The sequence below is a fragment of the Lepidochelys kempii genome, chromosome 1 (genome assembly GCF_965140285.1).
Source record: "Lepidochelys kempii isolate rLepKem1 chromosome 1, rLepKem1.hap1, whole genome shotgun sequence".
Lineage (NCBI taxonomy): Eukaryota > Metazoa > Chordata > Testudines > Cheloniidae > Lepidochelys > Lepidochelys kempii.
Window position 1 is genome coordinate 64,228,478 of NC_136380.1, and position 15,940 is coordinate 64,244,417.

The following is a 15,940-nucleotide window of genomic DNA, read 5'->3' on the forward strand; positions in this document are numbered from 1 at the left end:
AAAATCTTTTGTATACCAGAAATTCCTCAGACGTATCATGAGAGTAAGACTGAAAAAAAGAAAACTTGCTGTTATAGTTTACTAAATAGTCAGTTCTGTTGCACTTCACGTAAAAATGATTATTTAATATTTAAGTGCCGTGTAAAGTAGTTTTTTGCTGTGTGTTTTTCAAAATGTTAAGTGGACTATATTGTTTCTATGTTCCTGAAAACAATACACCTGAAGTAAGCCTTAAAAATTGACAATGTTTTAAATGTTGTTGCATTTCAGCTGTATGCTTATTCTTAAAATGTGTTAATATTTAATGCTTCAGATGCGCTGCTGGTTTCACTGCTTTAAACATGGCTCAGTTGATTGTAGGATATATTAGTCTTTTCTAGAGCTGGGTACACGTTTCTGATGATGTGTTTGTCATGTAGTAGAGAATTTCTGAAGGATATTCGGGCAAAGTATTAGTTAATAGCACTCTGGTTGCATTTGCTTTGTTATACTTGCTAAGGTTTGATTCTGAGCTGCTGTAAATATGGTGGATTTGTAATTCAAAGAATTGATGGCCTGAGAGTCTGTTTCTACTGAAATATCCTGTAAAAAGCCACTGTCACACTGTGTAATTTAAAATGGAACAAGAGTTTAACTGCTTTCATGGAATAAAAAATGGATATATAGTCATCCTCATACTTCTGGTCCTCAGAGTTTAGGATTTTGTATGTGACAATGAGAAAGACATAGTGTAAAAGGGACTAGGTTTAGTGCCATTTGCACAAGAAAGGTTGTGGGGAAATATGCAGTGTTCAAAGGCTGTTTTTAAATGTTCAGTGGGGAAAAATACACTTGCTACTAAAATAAGTGTAACTCACGATGACCTGTGTGTGTGGGCGCGCGCGAGCGCACATGCACACACACACACTTTGAATTGGTGTTAAGTATGTTCCTGGTCCTGTAGTTCCTATTTGAACACAATTAACTTTGATTTCAGTTGGAATCTTGTCTGAATGAGGACAGTAGCCTTCAACTCTGTATTTTAATTTTTCAATTAAAAACAAAACTCTCTTAAAAATAAAATTGAATTTCTTCTAAATTGAAAATCTCACACACTAGGAGAATGAAATTATTTGTAATATTGTACATAGGGGATACTTTTCAGTGTCATTTACTGTTCACTATAGTATAATACCTACCTCACAAGGGTGTTGTAGAGTCTTGCTTAATATAGTAATAATCTACAGTGGAGGGAGGGAGGGAGGGAAGAAATTATTAGGCTAATAGTGCACACTTCGGGTGCAACAGCCTTTTGCTTTTAGCCATCTGTAGTGTTTGCCAATAGCTACCTTGTGTATCCTGGCATGTCGTCGTCGTCTTCTTCTTATTTGTTATTATTATTGTCTCTTAATTTTAGGTTTCATTTTTAACACATTTTAAATCCCAGGTTTTTCAAGAAGGTATGCAATGTATCCTTCCCCTGAGAAAAATTATCTTTAGTAGAAGCATAAGATAAGTAATAGGGAACAGATTGAAAACACAATTTTGAATGTGTTGTGGAAGATTTTTGTTTGTTTAAAAATATTTATGATTTGCTGGACTATTTGAATTCCTTTTCTCTCCTCCTACTTTCCCATGAGCATTGATGTCCTTTTAGCTATAGTTTTGGTCTGTGGTAGCCACCTTAAACTCACTGTCTAGTGTTAAACTTGAACTAACAGAGGAGACCCCTGGTTTCTCTCCATTCCCTCCCCTCCTTTACTTTTCTTGCGAGGTAGCTAAAGGTTTTTAAAGAGTTAATCTTATAAAGTTGACTTAGCAGTCCCAAAACAGCTCCCAAATTGCTGGATGCTTCTGTAGTGCTGTTGTAGGGCTGGAGAGTAAGCGGCTGTTGCTAGTTCTTTTTCATGCCCCTCTTTAAGGAGAAATCTCTCTTTGTCCTACAGCAAAGCTCTTGTGTGTCCAGGCTCGTGGATACCATGGCGAGGCTGTGGTACAGGAACCTAAAGAGAGCAGAACCAGATGCTATAACTAAACTAGAATGAGTTGAGTAACTGGTTTAGGACTCCCAGTTGCTCCTTTTAAAGATTAACGTCAAAGACCTCCCACTGAGAAGCAGCGAAATAGCTGGACCGGAAGAGAAAAGGTGGTGGTTATAGGCTCTGACTGATTTTTCCAGCCGAAGTGTAGGTGTGGTATGATATGTGTCTCAAAAAAAGTAAAGGTGATTTTTCTATACATCCATTAGTCCTGATCAGTGCAGTGCTCTCTCTCGACATATTTTTTTATTGCCAAGGTCCCAATTCTGATTGCTGGGAGTTTGATGCGTGTCAGTGACAACATCCTGTAGGCCAACCAGCCAGTCAGGAACACAAGACTTTGGACAATGTGCCTGCAGCCATACTTTGCAAACATTTTGCACTTCTAGAGCTCCTTTTCATCTGAGGTTCTCCAAGTATTATTTTCTTCTCTGTTGTTAGTTTTGGTGAGTCCCCACACTTGTCACTGATACAAGATAGAGGGAGAAATAAATGTGTATGTTATGTAGTTGGTCAGGTACTGTAATTGCCTCTGATGTCTGTGGAAACTGTTAGTTCAGTGGTGCATTACTCTTCTCAAGCTTCTTGGGATGAAGAATTACCTGGCTTCACTTCTGTCTGGAATAGCTGAATTTGTATGTGGGGAGATACAGTAGAGCCAAATCAGGTGAACTGATCCAAATGCCTTTGAAAGTGTTTGTTTGTATCAAAAATGTGGGATTTCCCTTTATACCAGAGGGAAGACTTTGATCTCCAAAGTAGCTTTCACTTTTTGATCGTTAAGTAAAGGTTTATAGGCTTTCATTTGGCAACTTTCACTGATAATTTTAATACTGTACTTTCTACTTGAACTTTGTTGGATATGAGAAAAGCACAGACTTCCTTTCTGAGAGGTGATTAAATATAGGGGAGGGGGAATAGATGTACAGTCTTGTTTGTGATCCACTCTGTAAGCAGCATGACTTTCCTAAAAGTAAACTTACACTTTACTCATTACATTTATGCTTTTGATACCATTGATACACTTTAGAGCTAACTCACTTTGTTAAATCTGACTGTGTCTGGGGAGGGACATTTAAATATTTGTTCTTAAGAGACTATATGCCCTGAAATTTGAAGTCTTTTACTTATCAGTAGTCTGCAGCTGTAGTGTGAAATCCTCTAGATACTCCCACTCTCCTGACATAAAGGGACTCATCTGTTCAAATAATCTATTCCTCAATATCATTCTGTCTAAGGGCCTGTCCTAAGGCAAAGCTACCAACTGTGCTCAATCTTTGTGCTGATGGGATACCATGAGATAAGGACTAAAGTTTATGCATTCTTACCCTGATGTTTGTTAGGATTTAACTACCCAATAACTAACTTTAGTGATGATAGGAATTGTATCACTAACTCTCGGTACATTTAATTGAGAATTTGCCCTTAAAGAGATCAGCCATCTCATGTCATACTGGATTAGAACTCTAATCTGAAAAGTGCATTCATTTTGGTAGCCTCAAAATGAGACTTCGAAGTCCTCAAGTTTTTATGTGAAATTCTTCCTTACATTGGACAAATATAAGTTCTTCTCTTCACTTGTCAGGAATAGAAATGCCAAACCTATAGGTTGACAATTTGGAAGGAATGTTTTCGGATGGCTTGAATAGTATTTTCTCTGTGTTTTCTGTATTTCGAGATTTAAGTCTAAATTACTTTTAAAAACCTTGTTTAACCAGGAGTCAGCTTGGCATCTGATCTTAATTAGCAGGCGTAATTTTTTTGCATCCTTCATCCCTTTACCTGTTTTGTACCTGTTCAGCAGGTGAACTAACTGCTGTCATGACTTACTCTTCTCCTGTTTGTCTAATTTACCTAATGATAAGTAGTGAGATGACTACTAAGTTGTGTTGGTTCTCCCTTCGGATGGGGAGAAAGGAGTGAGAGCTTGAGTGATTCAAACTGCTCTTGACAGTTTCAAGGAAATTGGTAAGGATGTTACATGTATTTTGTGGTTTATACATATTATTTCATCACTAAAAGTTTTCTCTCTAGATCTCCCCTATGTTCTTAATTGGCTGCTTGGCAGATAAATAGTAATATAACTGAAAGAGATTAAAGGAAAAATAATTTTCGCTCTTTTTAAAAAATTGTTAACTTTGTGATTTGAAAACACTTTGTCTATGTCTGTTTCACTGTTGTTCCGGTGCCTACTTATCTTTTTGTTTGTGTGGATCTTTCACACTGCAACAAGGGAAAGAAATGTTTAAAAACATAGTAAAACGGGACTGTGAAAACACAATTACTGCTTGTGCTAACCAGGGATGGTGTATATCAGAAAATGCTGATCGTGTCGTTTTAAATTTTCTATTAAGTTTTCCCTACTTGTGGACATTATGTGTGGAAGAATTGATGCTCTGGAGTTAACATCTCTAATCTTTCAAATATGTGCTAGCATGATTTATTGTAATCTGGGTGCAGCAGGCCATCTTTCCAACACAAAGTGGCTCCTCTTTAAAAAGTAAGCTTGAAAATAGTGCCTTTGAAGTAATTAGGAGTCGTGCATATGTATTTAAGGGGAAAATACAGCCTAAAGCTTTTAGAGGAGCCTGTTCTCTTGTCCAGTGCCATGCTACCTGTGTATTTGCTGTTCATGAAAAGATTTTCTACATTGCTCCTATGAACCTTATGCCTATAACTATAATGATTCAAACTTAAAGTATAGGCGGTTTAACTGTTGAGAGACACAGGGTGGATGAGAGTAGCAGCTGTGTTAGTCTGTATTCACATAAAGAAAAGGAGTACTTGTGGCACCTTAGAGACTAACCAATTTATTTGAGCATAAGCTTTCGTGAGCTACAGCTCACTTCATCTTTTATTGAACCAATTTCTGTTGGTGAAAGAGAAGCTTTTGAGATACACTGAGCTCTTTCCTATGTTGCTCAGCAGAAGTTTGGTCCAATAAAAGGCAGTACCTCACCCACCTCGTCTCTCTTTTATCCTGGGATTAACACGGCTACAATACCGCAAACAACTATGTGGTATCATCCATTTAGAGATATAGTGTGGCCAATAATGTTCAATGTTGATGTGATTAGCTAGAAAGAGAAAAATAGTTAATTTTGCCAAAATTTGCAAGCTGTCCTGTGGAAAGAATGGTCAGTTAATACAAATTGTAAGAATTCATGCTATGGATTCTTAGAGGCCTTGAACCAACACAAAAATAAAAGGAGTACTTGTGGCACCTTAGAGACTAACCAATTTATTTGAGCATAAGCTTTCGTGAGCTACAGCTCACTTCATCGAATGCATACTGTGGAAACTGCAGAAGACATTATATACACAGAGACCATGAAACAATACCTCCTCCCACCCCACTCTCCTGCTGGTAATAGCTTAAGTAAAGTGATCACTCTCCTTACAATGTGTATGATAATCAAGTTGGGCCATTTCCAGCACAAATCCAGGTTTTCTCACCCTCCGCCTCCCCCCCTCCACAAACTCAGGAGTGAGTTTGTGTGTGGGGAGGGGGGCGGAGGGTGAGAAAACCTGGATTTGTGCTGGAAATGGCCCAACTTGATTATCATACACATTATAAGGAGAGTGATCACTTTACTTAAGCTATTACCAGCAGGAGAGTGGGGTGGGAGGAGGTATTGTTTCATGGTCTCTGTGTATATAATGTCTTCTGCAGTTTCCACAGTATGCATTCGATGAAGTGAGCTGTAGCTCACGAAAGCTTATGCTCAAATAAATTGGTTAGTCTCTAAGGTGCCACAAGTACTCCTTTTCTTTTTGCGAATACAGACTAACACGGCTGTTACTCTGAAACCAACACAAAAATGAATTCTGAGAACCTATGCAGGATCTTGTATGATGCAGTTTGGAGTGCAGCACTTTCCAACTCATGTTATTGACGAAATGAATGCTATTCTTTTTTTTCTTTAAATGTACATTTTTTTCAAAAGGAGAAAATAAGGAACTATAGAACCATAGAAGTTTCTGTATCATGTGTGTGGTGTTGGGGGTTTTTTCCTGCCTGTTTGGACTTACAGTACAAACGAAAATGAAACACTTTTGTATTGAGAGGCAACTCCATGGCACTATTTGTTTGACTATAAGAGAATGCTTATGGAGTTCTCACTAATTCTAAACTATGTCTATCCAAAAAGTGTATTTATTCTGGTTACCAGCCAAAGCCAACATTGAAATAATTATGTTTTTAAAAATCCAGACACCAAGAAGTGAAATTTTAGTTTGTCTAACATAGCCATAATTTAGGAAGCAGCTACTTAATAACACGTTTAAAATGTAAAACCCTTCATAGAACATTCTAGCTAGCAAGAAAAATCCTTATTGTTATAATTTCCCCTAAATATTTACTTCTAGAAGATGTGTGTACGCTACTGTAACTGTCTTCCTCTAAAATCAAGTGTTTATATATTGGATTAAATACAAGCCAAGTGGACCTTTAATATTATGCTCTGATTAGCTTGTATTTAATATAATTATAGCAATAATGGGTTGGAATTAATTTCTCTTATACTTGCCAATGTTAAGGCTGGCAGCCAAATGACACAATAAGAGTCCAAACTTGTAAGTGCTCAGATAAAATAGGGGAATCTTGAGGTTTGCAGGAGAGATTTAGTAATATAAGGTTGTGTGATGACAGAGACTATTTGTTTAACAATGTATTGCTTATATGAATTCTGATGCCTGCTTGTATCTCAGTACTCTAGGCATCCAACATTTGGCCTACATCCAGCAGTACTGGAAAGTCTTTGTTTTAATTAGCACTGCCAAGAATCCCTATAGTGTGCACAAGACTATGCCGTCATTATGTTAATATGGTCATGTTAGAAAATACGTGTATCCATGGGAGGAGAAAATACTAAGGTAATAACTAAATTGTTATTATTTGTATTATCGTAGTGCCTAGAAGCCCCAGTCATGCACCAGCGCCCCATTATATGAGGCGCTGTACAAACACCGAATGAAAAGACAGTCCCTGTCTGATTAGGGAATAGCCATTTCACTTTTTGAGAACTGTCCATGGAATCATCACTATGGATAGGATCCCGTGCTGGTGAAACTACTGCACTGGTTCTATATATATTGTACTAGATTTCAATAAAATATGAATGGAAGTCTTCATGAGTCAGGAAATGTGCAGACTCCTTTTTTGTTGCTGCAAACAAGTATCTGTAGAATATTTGGGACTCAGAAACAGAGAAGTGAATTAAATCCTATATGCATTGTACTGAGACGTTTGCCAGCTTGCTTGCAGTGTATTCTTCTAAGGTCTAACATAGCCTAGAATATATACAGAACTCAGATTATAATATCTATCCAAAAGAAATTTGGCATTTGTATTTATGGACTGGAGGGGTAATAACACTAGATCCAGGTTTCAGAGTAACAGCCGTGTTAGTCTGTATTCGCAAAAAGAAAAGGAGTACTTGTGGCACCTTAGAGACTAACCAATTTATTTGAGCATGAGCTTTCGTGAGCTACAGCTCACTTCATCGGATGCATGCCGTGGAAACTGCAGCAGACTTTATTTATACACAGAGAATATGAAAAAATACCTCCTCCCACCCCACTGTCCTGCTGGTAATAGCTTATCTAAAGTGATCATCAGGTGGGCCATTTCCAGCACAAATCCAGGTTGGAAATGGCCCACCTGATGATCACTTTAGATAAGCTATTACCAGCAGGACAGTGGGGTGGGAGGAGGTATTTTTTCATATTCTCTGTGTATAAATAGTATAAATAAAGTCTGCTGCAGTTTCCACGGCATGCATCCGATGAAGTGAGCTGTAGCTCACGAAAGCTCATGCTCAAATAAATTGGTTAGTCTCTAAGGTGCCACAAGTACTCCTTTTCTTTTTAGATCCAGGTTCTATCTAGACTGTTCCACACATCTTTTTATCTGAATCCCGCTGTTAAATTCTCATGCTGTCCCAGCTGCAGGTCTCCCTATGGTCTGGTCTAAAAGCAGGCCTTGTCTACACTACAAAAGTTTCGCTCACATAGCTAGAGCGGCAGACTTTTCCAGTATTGATGCAATTTGCACTGGCATAAAAGTGCCTTTTCTTGGTATAGCTTACACCAGTTCCCCAAGAAACATAAACTATACCGGCAAAAACACTTTTAAGCCAGCAGAAGTGCATCTACACCAGGCCTTATACTTGCATAGCTATATCGCTAAGGTGTGGTGTGTCTTTTGTTTTTGGGGGTTTTTAACTGACATAATTATGATGGAATAAGCCTTAAATTTAGACTAGGCCTGTTTGCACCAATTTAACTAAAGGCGTGATATAAACTGATTTAATTAAACTGTTAGAGCTTTGTACATGGCCACTCTTACATCTGTTTAGATCACAGGTTCTTAACCTTTTTTTGAATCATACCCCCAATATTTTTTCTACACCCTTTTACAACACGGGACTTTTCAATGTAATCTAGATGGAACTGGGACCATTAATAGTCTGATTACAATAAGGACTGGTTTAAATAAACATGATAACAGAAAACTTGGGAAGGTAATGGGTTTTTTGGGTGGGGAAGCAGGTGCAAACAAAGTCCTAAAAGTGCAGAAACAAAAATAATAATTTCTTTTTTTGAGGAGTATGGGAAGGAGACATAAGGACAAGATATGGGTTGCTATCACTTTTTAAAATGTTTACTTTTTGCTACAATAAAAATATACTAGCTATTCCCATCTGCTAATGCAGGGTATTCAAATGAACTGATGACCTTTGAGCTCAATCTGAAGAGACAAATGAGTGAAGCAGACTTTAGGGGACATTAAGCCTCTTAAAATTTCTTCTAACTGAGAAGAAAGGTAGAGGAACTCTAAAGAATGTTTTATTGTTCATAAGATGAAAAATATAAGAACTAAAAAGAATTTTAAAAGTTGATTGCTAGCAATTGCCTGCACAAATTCTGTGATAAAATATTAAGTCATTGCACTGTACTGCCTCTTACTGCAAACAGAATAGTTAGTTATTGTGATCTGCTTGTTAAGTAAACATTGTAAAAAAAAAAAAAAAAAACCAACCCCAAACAAAAAAAACCCCTCCCTGGTTATCTAGAAAATGCCTTGTTCAGGATGTTTGTTAAAGGAACACTGTAGGGTTAAAAATCATAATCCTTACCTATTAAAACAGATTAAAATACACCAAATCCATTAATGCAGTTTATTTCGTGCCCTACATTGTTCATTTGAACAATGGACACAGACTAAGTCAGTTTTCACTTTTGTTTCTGGTTTTACATGGAATTTCATACACTAGTATAGTGCTGCAATGTGTAGGTTTCCCTGCTGAGGCACTAAGGTGCATTTTTTCTAAAATGCCCTGATAAAATTATTCAGGTATGTTGGTAGGCTTGGATACACCAAATAAGTTGATTTGTTTTGTAGAAAAAAGCTGCTGCGTGGAGACCACTCAGTCCTGCTTGTCTTCACTTTCAAGGCTCTTCATGGCCAATTCCTGCCCTGCCTATCATCTCTCACTTGCTATTGAGCGGTTGATACTTGCCTCTGATTGGCCAGTCATGCCAGTCTCCATTGCCCCCTTATTAAATTTTCAGATAAGCACCTTTGTTCTTTCTCCTGTGCTGCCCCTCACACTTGGGAGAAGCTTCCCATAAACATCCACAAAACTACCTCGATATCTACCTTCAGGATACTCCTTTGCCTTGATGCCTACAAAGAATGTGATAACAGCGAGGGTGCTGGTGTGCAGAGGCCACTGCCTATCATGCTGACCAATATTGTCTCATTGTTTCCTTGTACTCCCCTTTCTATCTGTATCCATCTGTTGTTTCTTGTCTTATACTTAGAGTGTAAACTCCTTGGAACAGGGACAATCATTTTGTTTTATGTTTATACAGCACCTAGCACAATGGGTCCCTGATAGCAAATAACAACAACAACAATAATAGTTTTAACCAGATCAGTTGAGTGATACAGACTGGCTACTAAAAATATAACGGCGCATCACTGTAGTGACACAGTAATTAGTTTCAGGGATAAATCTTCAGTTTTAATAGAATTTAAAGATCAGAGTGAATGGTTTTTTTTATTTTAAATCAGTAACAGTCTCAGTAGAATATCATGACATTTCATTTTTAATTTTTGGTAAAATATTCATCTTTAGAAAGATGCCAAATTCTTGATTGTATCAAAAAATCTCATTTATTCACAGCTTTATTTCTGTGTCAAGTTAAATATTTTGCTTGTTCTAGTTTGATTGCCTAATTTTGTAACATACAAGTGTACTAGAAACTATTATGCTTGTAAACATTCCTTTTTGTATCATGTGGCAGTCAGGAAATCTTAGTAATACATTGTGAAAATATGTAGTTATGATCTGAAAGCTTTTGCTGTAATAAAATGTTCACTCTGTAAGTGGAACAGAGTTGAACTTCCAGGGTTAAAAAGAATATCTGAGTCCCATGTAAACCAATTCTGGCTCAATGTCAACATCTCTGCCATCCCAGTTTTCCTCGGAAAACGTTGAATGCTGCCAATGTATGTTGCAAGAGATATGACCAATGTGACTTACAAAGTAAGAGGCAAAACTATAAAATGTTGTTGCCTGTGTAATATTGTTGTAGGAATCTGAGATGGAAAAAACGTTTTCAGTCATCTTCTACCTCTCTGCCAATTCAGCAAAATTTAGTAAGCTTTCAGAGCATGCTGCATGGCTTTTTTAATAAACGTTGTTTTGTATTTTTTTGATTTGTTTTAATGTTACGAGTTAGTTGAGTGTGAAGGGTGTGTTCCTGAACCATGTTTCTTTGATACTGTACAGTGACTAGCTACTTTTCTCATAGGTGCTGAGACGCTGTAGAGATGAGCCTGTGCTTAAGTTCCTCCGCTGGCTCCCAGTCAATTTTCTATGCCATTTGAAGGCCTTGCTCCTAATTTTCAAAGCCCTGGATTTTTATCTATGAAACACCATGACAGCTGTGCTTCTCTGGGTCAATGCAAATTGCAAAGCCCAGGACTAAGCATGTAAGAACTGGGGACAAAGCATTATCTGTTATGGAGATCTGGCTGCAGAACAATTTTGAGAGGTGATCAGACAAATCCAGAGTCTGGCCATCTTTAGGAAACATTGCAAAAACTTTCTTCTTGAAGAAAGCCTTTACACCAAAGACTTTAAGTCCAAAAGAGTGATAATTTAGTCTGACCTCCTGCACAATGCAGACCACAGAAGCTCACCCACGCTTTCCTGTAATAGACCCACAACCTCTGTCTGAGTTACTGAATCCTCAAATCATGATTTAAAGACTTCAAGTTACGGAGAATCTGCCATTTATTCTTGTTAAACCAGCAAGTGACCCGAGTCCAGTGCTGTGGAGGAAGTGACACTCACAAGTTGAACACCCTTTTTATTCCCAACCGCCTTTCAATCAGCAACCCCTCTTGCCTCCCTTCTCTCCCAAAAAAACTCCCTTTATGGGGTGAAAACTCTGCTTGGGGTAGAAGTGCCAGAGACACCATGAAGTACACCAGGCACTTTGCTGTTGCTATTGATTTTACATGGACGGAGCTCAGATGCTACAGTGAGGGCAGCAGTGTAAAACTCTAAGATAGATGCCATTTATTATTTCCAGTAGCTTTGTTCTGTTTAATTTAAAGCAATTAAATAATGTAACTTCCAATACTTTCCTGGAGACTGTTAGTGAACCTTCCAGATATCCAGCCTAAAATTTGTTTCCCTCTCTTTTGTATCATTAAATCAAGACAACTGGCCACTGACAGAAGTAGGATAATCGAGAAGATCCTGTATGGCATTTCTTATCCACCCCTAGTTGCACTTCTTAGGACCACCTTAAACAATTTCTCTCCGTTCCTCCTCTTTCCTTAAAAACAATGTGGTCAACTTTTTTAGGTTGCTGGCTGACTAAGAAAATGAAACTTTCTGATGGCCTAGATTTTGGCGGGGAGTCTGGAAGCAAGTGGATGACTTTACCTCACAGAGATCTTCAGGTATAACATACTAGGGGGATCAAAGGGGCTTTTTGAATATATAGTCATTAGAACCTGAGGACCCTGGTTACAGCTGTAACAGAGTTGTGCCTCTTTTTTTAATGAAAATTTGCTTTGTCTGTCCCCTGATCCTTTGCTTGCCAACTCTATAGTAGTTCTTACTGTGCCTTTTTTTTTTCCCCCGTAGTGAACTAAATACACCTTCATTATTTTATGGTGGAATCCTAGAAACTACAGTTAAAAAAACCTGTTCGGTCATCTAATCTAATCCCATGCCAGTAGAAAATTGTTACATTCAGCATATATTTTTAATGTTTTAATGTCTGGACGACTACTGAAAGTTCTGAGCAATGTGGCTTCCACCATTGGCTGCTGTATATTTAAGGTTAACCTCTGTTTCTCTCTGTTTATCTGATACGGAGTGTTTGACATACTAGGATGCTCTGCTGTCTAGTAGCTGCTTTACAGAAGGCCACACACTAAAACTTACGTAGTACTGATGTGTGTAGTACTGGGATACAGTTGAAGAGTTGATATGATCACAGTTTTAATATTATGGTTTGTGATTCTCATGAAACCATGTTCCAATAAACTTGGACTAGTTATGTCATATCAAATTGACTATATTTCTGTGTGGGAATAACTTTTTGCCCTCCTTTTTTGAAAAAAATATTTGTCCTAAGTTTTAGGAGAAATTCATCTCGCTATGTATGCTGCTACTTGTATCTTTGCCTGTCACACTTAAGGACCAGTGGATTATTTTATGACAAGTAAAAAAGAAAGATGTAGCTGTGAAGGCAGGAAACACTTGTCATTCAGACTCCATATCTTTGTTTCTGCTTCCTGTCAGTTAAACCACTAGCAGAGGAACAGATGTACTAAGAGATGACTCTACTCTAGTTTCCGTCACGGACAGCAATTGTGTAACAAGCAGCCTCCTGAAGCAAATTTTATTAAATATATTTGGTTTCCATTTATCAGTCTGTCCTTATATTTTTAGACATCTAAGATTAAAGATCAGAATTTGGCCAGTAATTGGAGAGAGAGGAACGATTGCAGAATAACTGTAAAACAGTAATTTCAGGAGTTGTCAGTAAAGTAATAACAGAACTAAAGTATGATATTTATTTGCTCTACTGTATTAACACAGTAGTTCTTTTAAATCTAGACAGAAACTTGTGATGAGTTAGCAAGTAAGCTGTTCCTAGAGGATATTAAAAAATATGCAAAGGGCTATTTCCATTTGAGGGTAACTTGAAATCTCAGGATCTGTGAATTTTCGTCTATGTTAAAGAATTGCAGTGTTGCCAAATCTTGTGATTTTCATCTCCAGGTCCAGTGATATTTGATGAGGTGTTTTCTTAAAGCCCAGCTCTTGTGTTCAGTTGCTTCTATGAGAATCTCAGCTTCAATTTAAAAAAAAAAAAAAAAAAAAGCTCTCATGGTAGTGGAGAAAAGTTGGAAAATCATAACATAAATACATCCTAAAGGCTCAAAAACCAGCAGACAAATAAAAAGCACCTAAAACTTACTATTTTTAATAAGACTCATGATTTTTAAGCAAATCTCATATTTTGAGGGCCTGATTTATGATTTTTGAACACTGCAGTTGGCTGGAATTGTTAATTTACATATATTATTATTGCATGGTTTATCAAAATTGTAGCTTGGATATTGAGTATGATCTCCACTTCTCTATGTATTAACTATGCATTAATAAAACAAGTTATTCTGTCTTTAATTGGAGTAGTCCCTTATGCAAATTTACTTAAATTATTTGTGTGGTAGGATTTCATGCTGGAAGGGGTACTTCCAATAATTTTTTTTAAGTGATGTTCATTTGGAGCTATTTTATTCAAGACACTGTTTCATCCTGTCTGGATATGTGAATTGTGGTTTAAGATGCTGTAAAATAGTCTGAAATTTCTTGAGGACAACCTCTCATGCTGAATAAAAGATAATAATTAGCAGGTTCAAACTGGGGAAACTATGGATTCTACATCCACAAGTACTCCTTTTCTTTTTACATCCTCCTAGTCATTCGAAACTATTTGGATGAACCTGGATTAGCACACCTGAAGGAGAGTTCTGTGTAAGGTTGATTGTTGTCTCTCACCAGCAAAAGCTGTCCTGTAAAAGATATTACTTCACCTACCGTCTCTAATATTCTAGGACCAACACTGCTACAACAACACTGCATACATGGATTAATCTGTCAGTTGATTTTGCTACTCCCCCCCGCCCCAGTGCAGACAGTGTGAATCCCCTAAAGATCTTTTAGCAGTTCAGAATTGGCTAATCAACTATGTTAGATGCTCCTTTTGCTTGGGTGATCAACAGGTTATCTGTACCATCCATAAACTCTTATCAGAAAAGGTTATAAAGCCTTTGCCTCTACTCCCTCCCACTTCACCCCAGAAAATTAATTTCAAACTTATATTGTGGCTGTGATCTTATTAAACCACAATCTGTTGGAAACTGATGCTTTGAATATTCAGATCAAATCTTAAGTCTAAAAGAGATGGAAAAGTGATGTATGTTTGTTTGAACTAGATTAGAATTAAAAATATCCTCCCAGTTTTTTTTACAATTTGGACTGGGAAAAATGTTAAGGTTGCAATTCACCTTCCAGTTTAAACTCCAGTTTTCACTTGTCATCCCATTCTGACTGTGTGTGAGCTGACTCTCTTGCTGAGAGAAGCATGGGTGTGATAGATCTAGTGGGACTGTTGACCTAGACACAGTACTAATTTAATCTCTGCTTTTTGATGTAGTTTAAAGGCTCGCCCAACCATGGAGGAGAGAGACTAGTAGTAGCCCTCTGGTGTTTCTCCCTGCCTCCCAATCTCTTGAGGACTCAGTGTTCACGACCACAACCCAGACAGGCAGAACTTTCCTCTCTCAATACAATAGCTTGTATGTTTAAGGTTGTGTATGAATTTTTGTGAGCACATAATCCTAACTTAACTAAGTGTGATCAGCTCCATTGAAGGTTGTGGAAAAATAATACCTGAATGGGCCAAATTGGCATGGGAAAACCCCTAGTTAGAAAATTCCTTCTTGAAGTAGGAAGTAGCTAAAGCGATTCTCATGTGTTCCAAACTCATCTTTATCTGGGCTTTATAATGTATCTGTCACTAAGGGCTTCTCTGTTTAGAGGTATGGGTGAGTTTATGCTTGATGGCTGCATTTCTAAGGACTAACTCTTGGCCCATGATTGTATTGTTGTTGTTTGTATTCTCATACCGCTAAGGCATGGGGAAAAAGCGATGCTTTTGTGACTATGGGGCAATGGGGATTTCATCTAAATGAGTTGTACTTGCAGAGATTGCTAATGCCTGAGAGTCAGGTGTGACAGGTTCAGTCACAGAGACCCCCTTGGGACGGTCACCTGACGTGCTGGAATTACCTCTAAGCCCGTTTTCCCTGCCAGCTTGGGACTCCAGAACCCTGCCTTGTTGAGCGAGACACGCTAGCCTGCTGCGACACCAACCCAGGTCTGGTCCACGCACCCAAAGCTGCAGACTTTAACCAAAAACTGCTCAGCAGGTCACCTATCTCTAGCATCCAGACACCCAGTTCCCAATGGGATCCAAACCCCAAATAAATCCATTTTACTCTGTCTAAAGCTTATACAGGGTAAACTCATAAATTGTCTGTCCTCTATAACACTGATAGAGATATATGCACAGCTGTTTGCTCCCCCAGGTATTAATCACTTACTCTGGGTTTACTAATAAACAACACTGATTTTATTAGGGATAAAAAGTAGGATTTAAGTTGTTTCAAGTAATAACAGACAGAACAAAGTAAGTTACTAAGCAAACTAAAGCAAAAATACACAAGTCTAAGCCTAGTACATTAAAAAACTGATACAGGTAATATCTCACCCTCAGAGATGTTCCAATAAGCTTCTTTCACAGACTCCTTCCTAGTC

General features: G+C 37.8%; 1 protein-coding gene across 7 annotated transcripts in view; it reads left to right on the top strand.

Annotated features, from left to right (window-relative positions):
• ELF1 (E74 like ETS transcription factor 1) overlaps window positions 1–15,940 on the top strand; it is a 148,694-nt gene that overhangs the window by 48,217 nt on the left and 84,537 nt on the right. Inside the window, exon 2 of one of the 7 annotated variants that reach the window (XM_073345892.2) lies at window positions 11,906–12,003. The exons of 5 other annotated variants lie outside the window; for them this stretch is intronic. The gene's annotated coding sequence lies outside the window, so the exon portion shown is untranslated. Of the gene's footprint in view, window positions 1–11,849; window positions 12,004–15,940 lie in introns of those variants that run through there. One more of the 7 variants, XM_073345883.2, reaches the window with a different exon arrangement.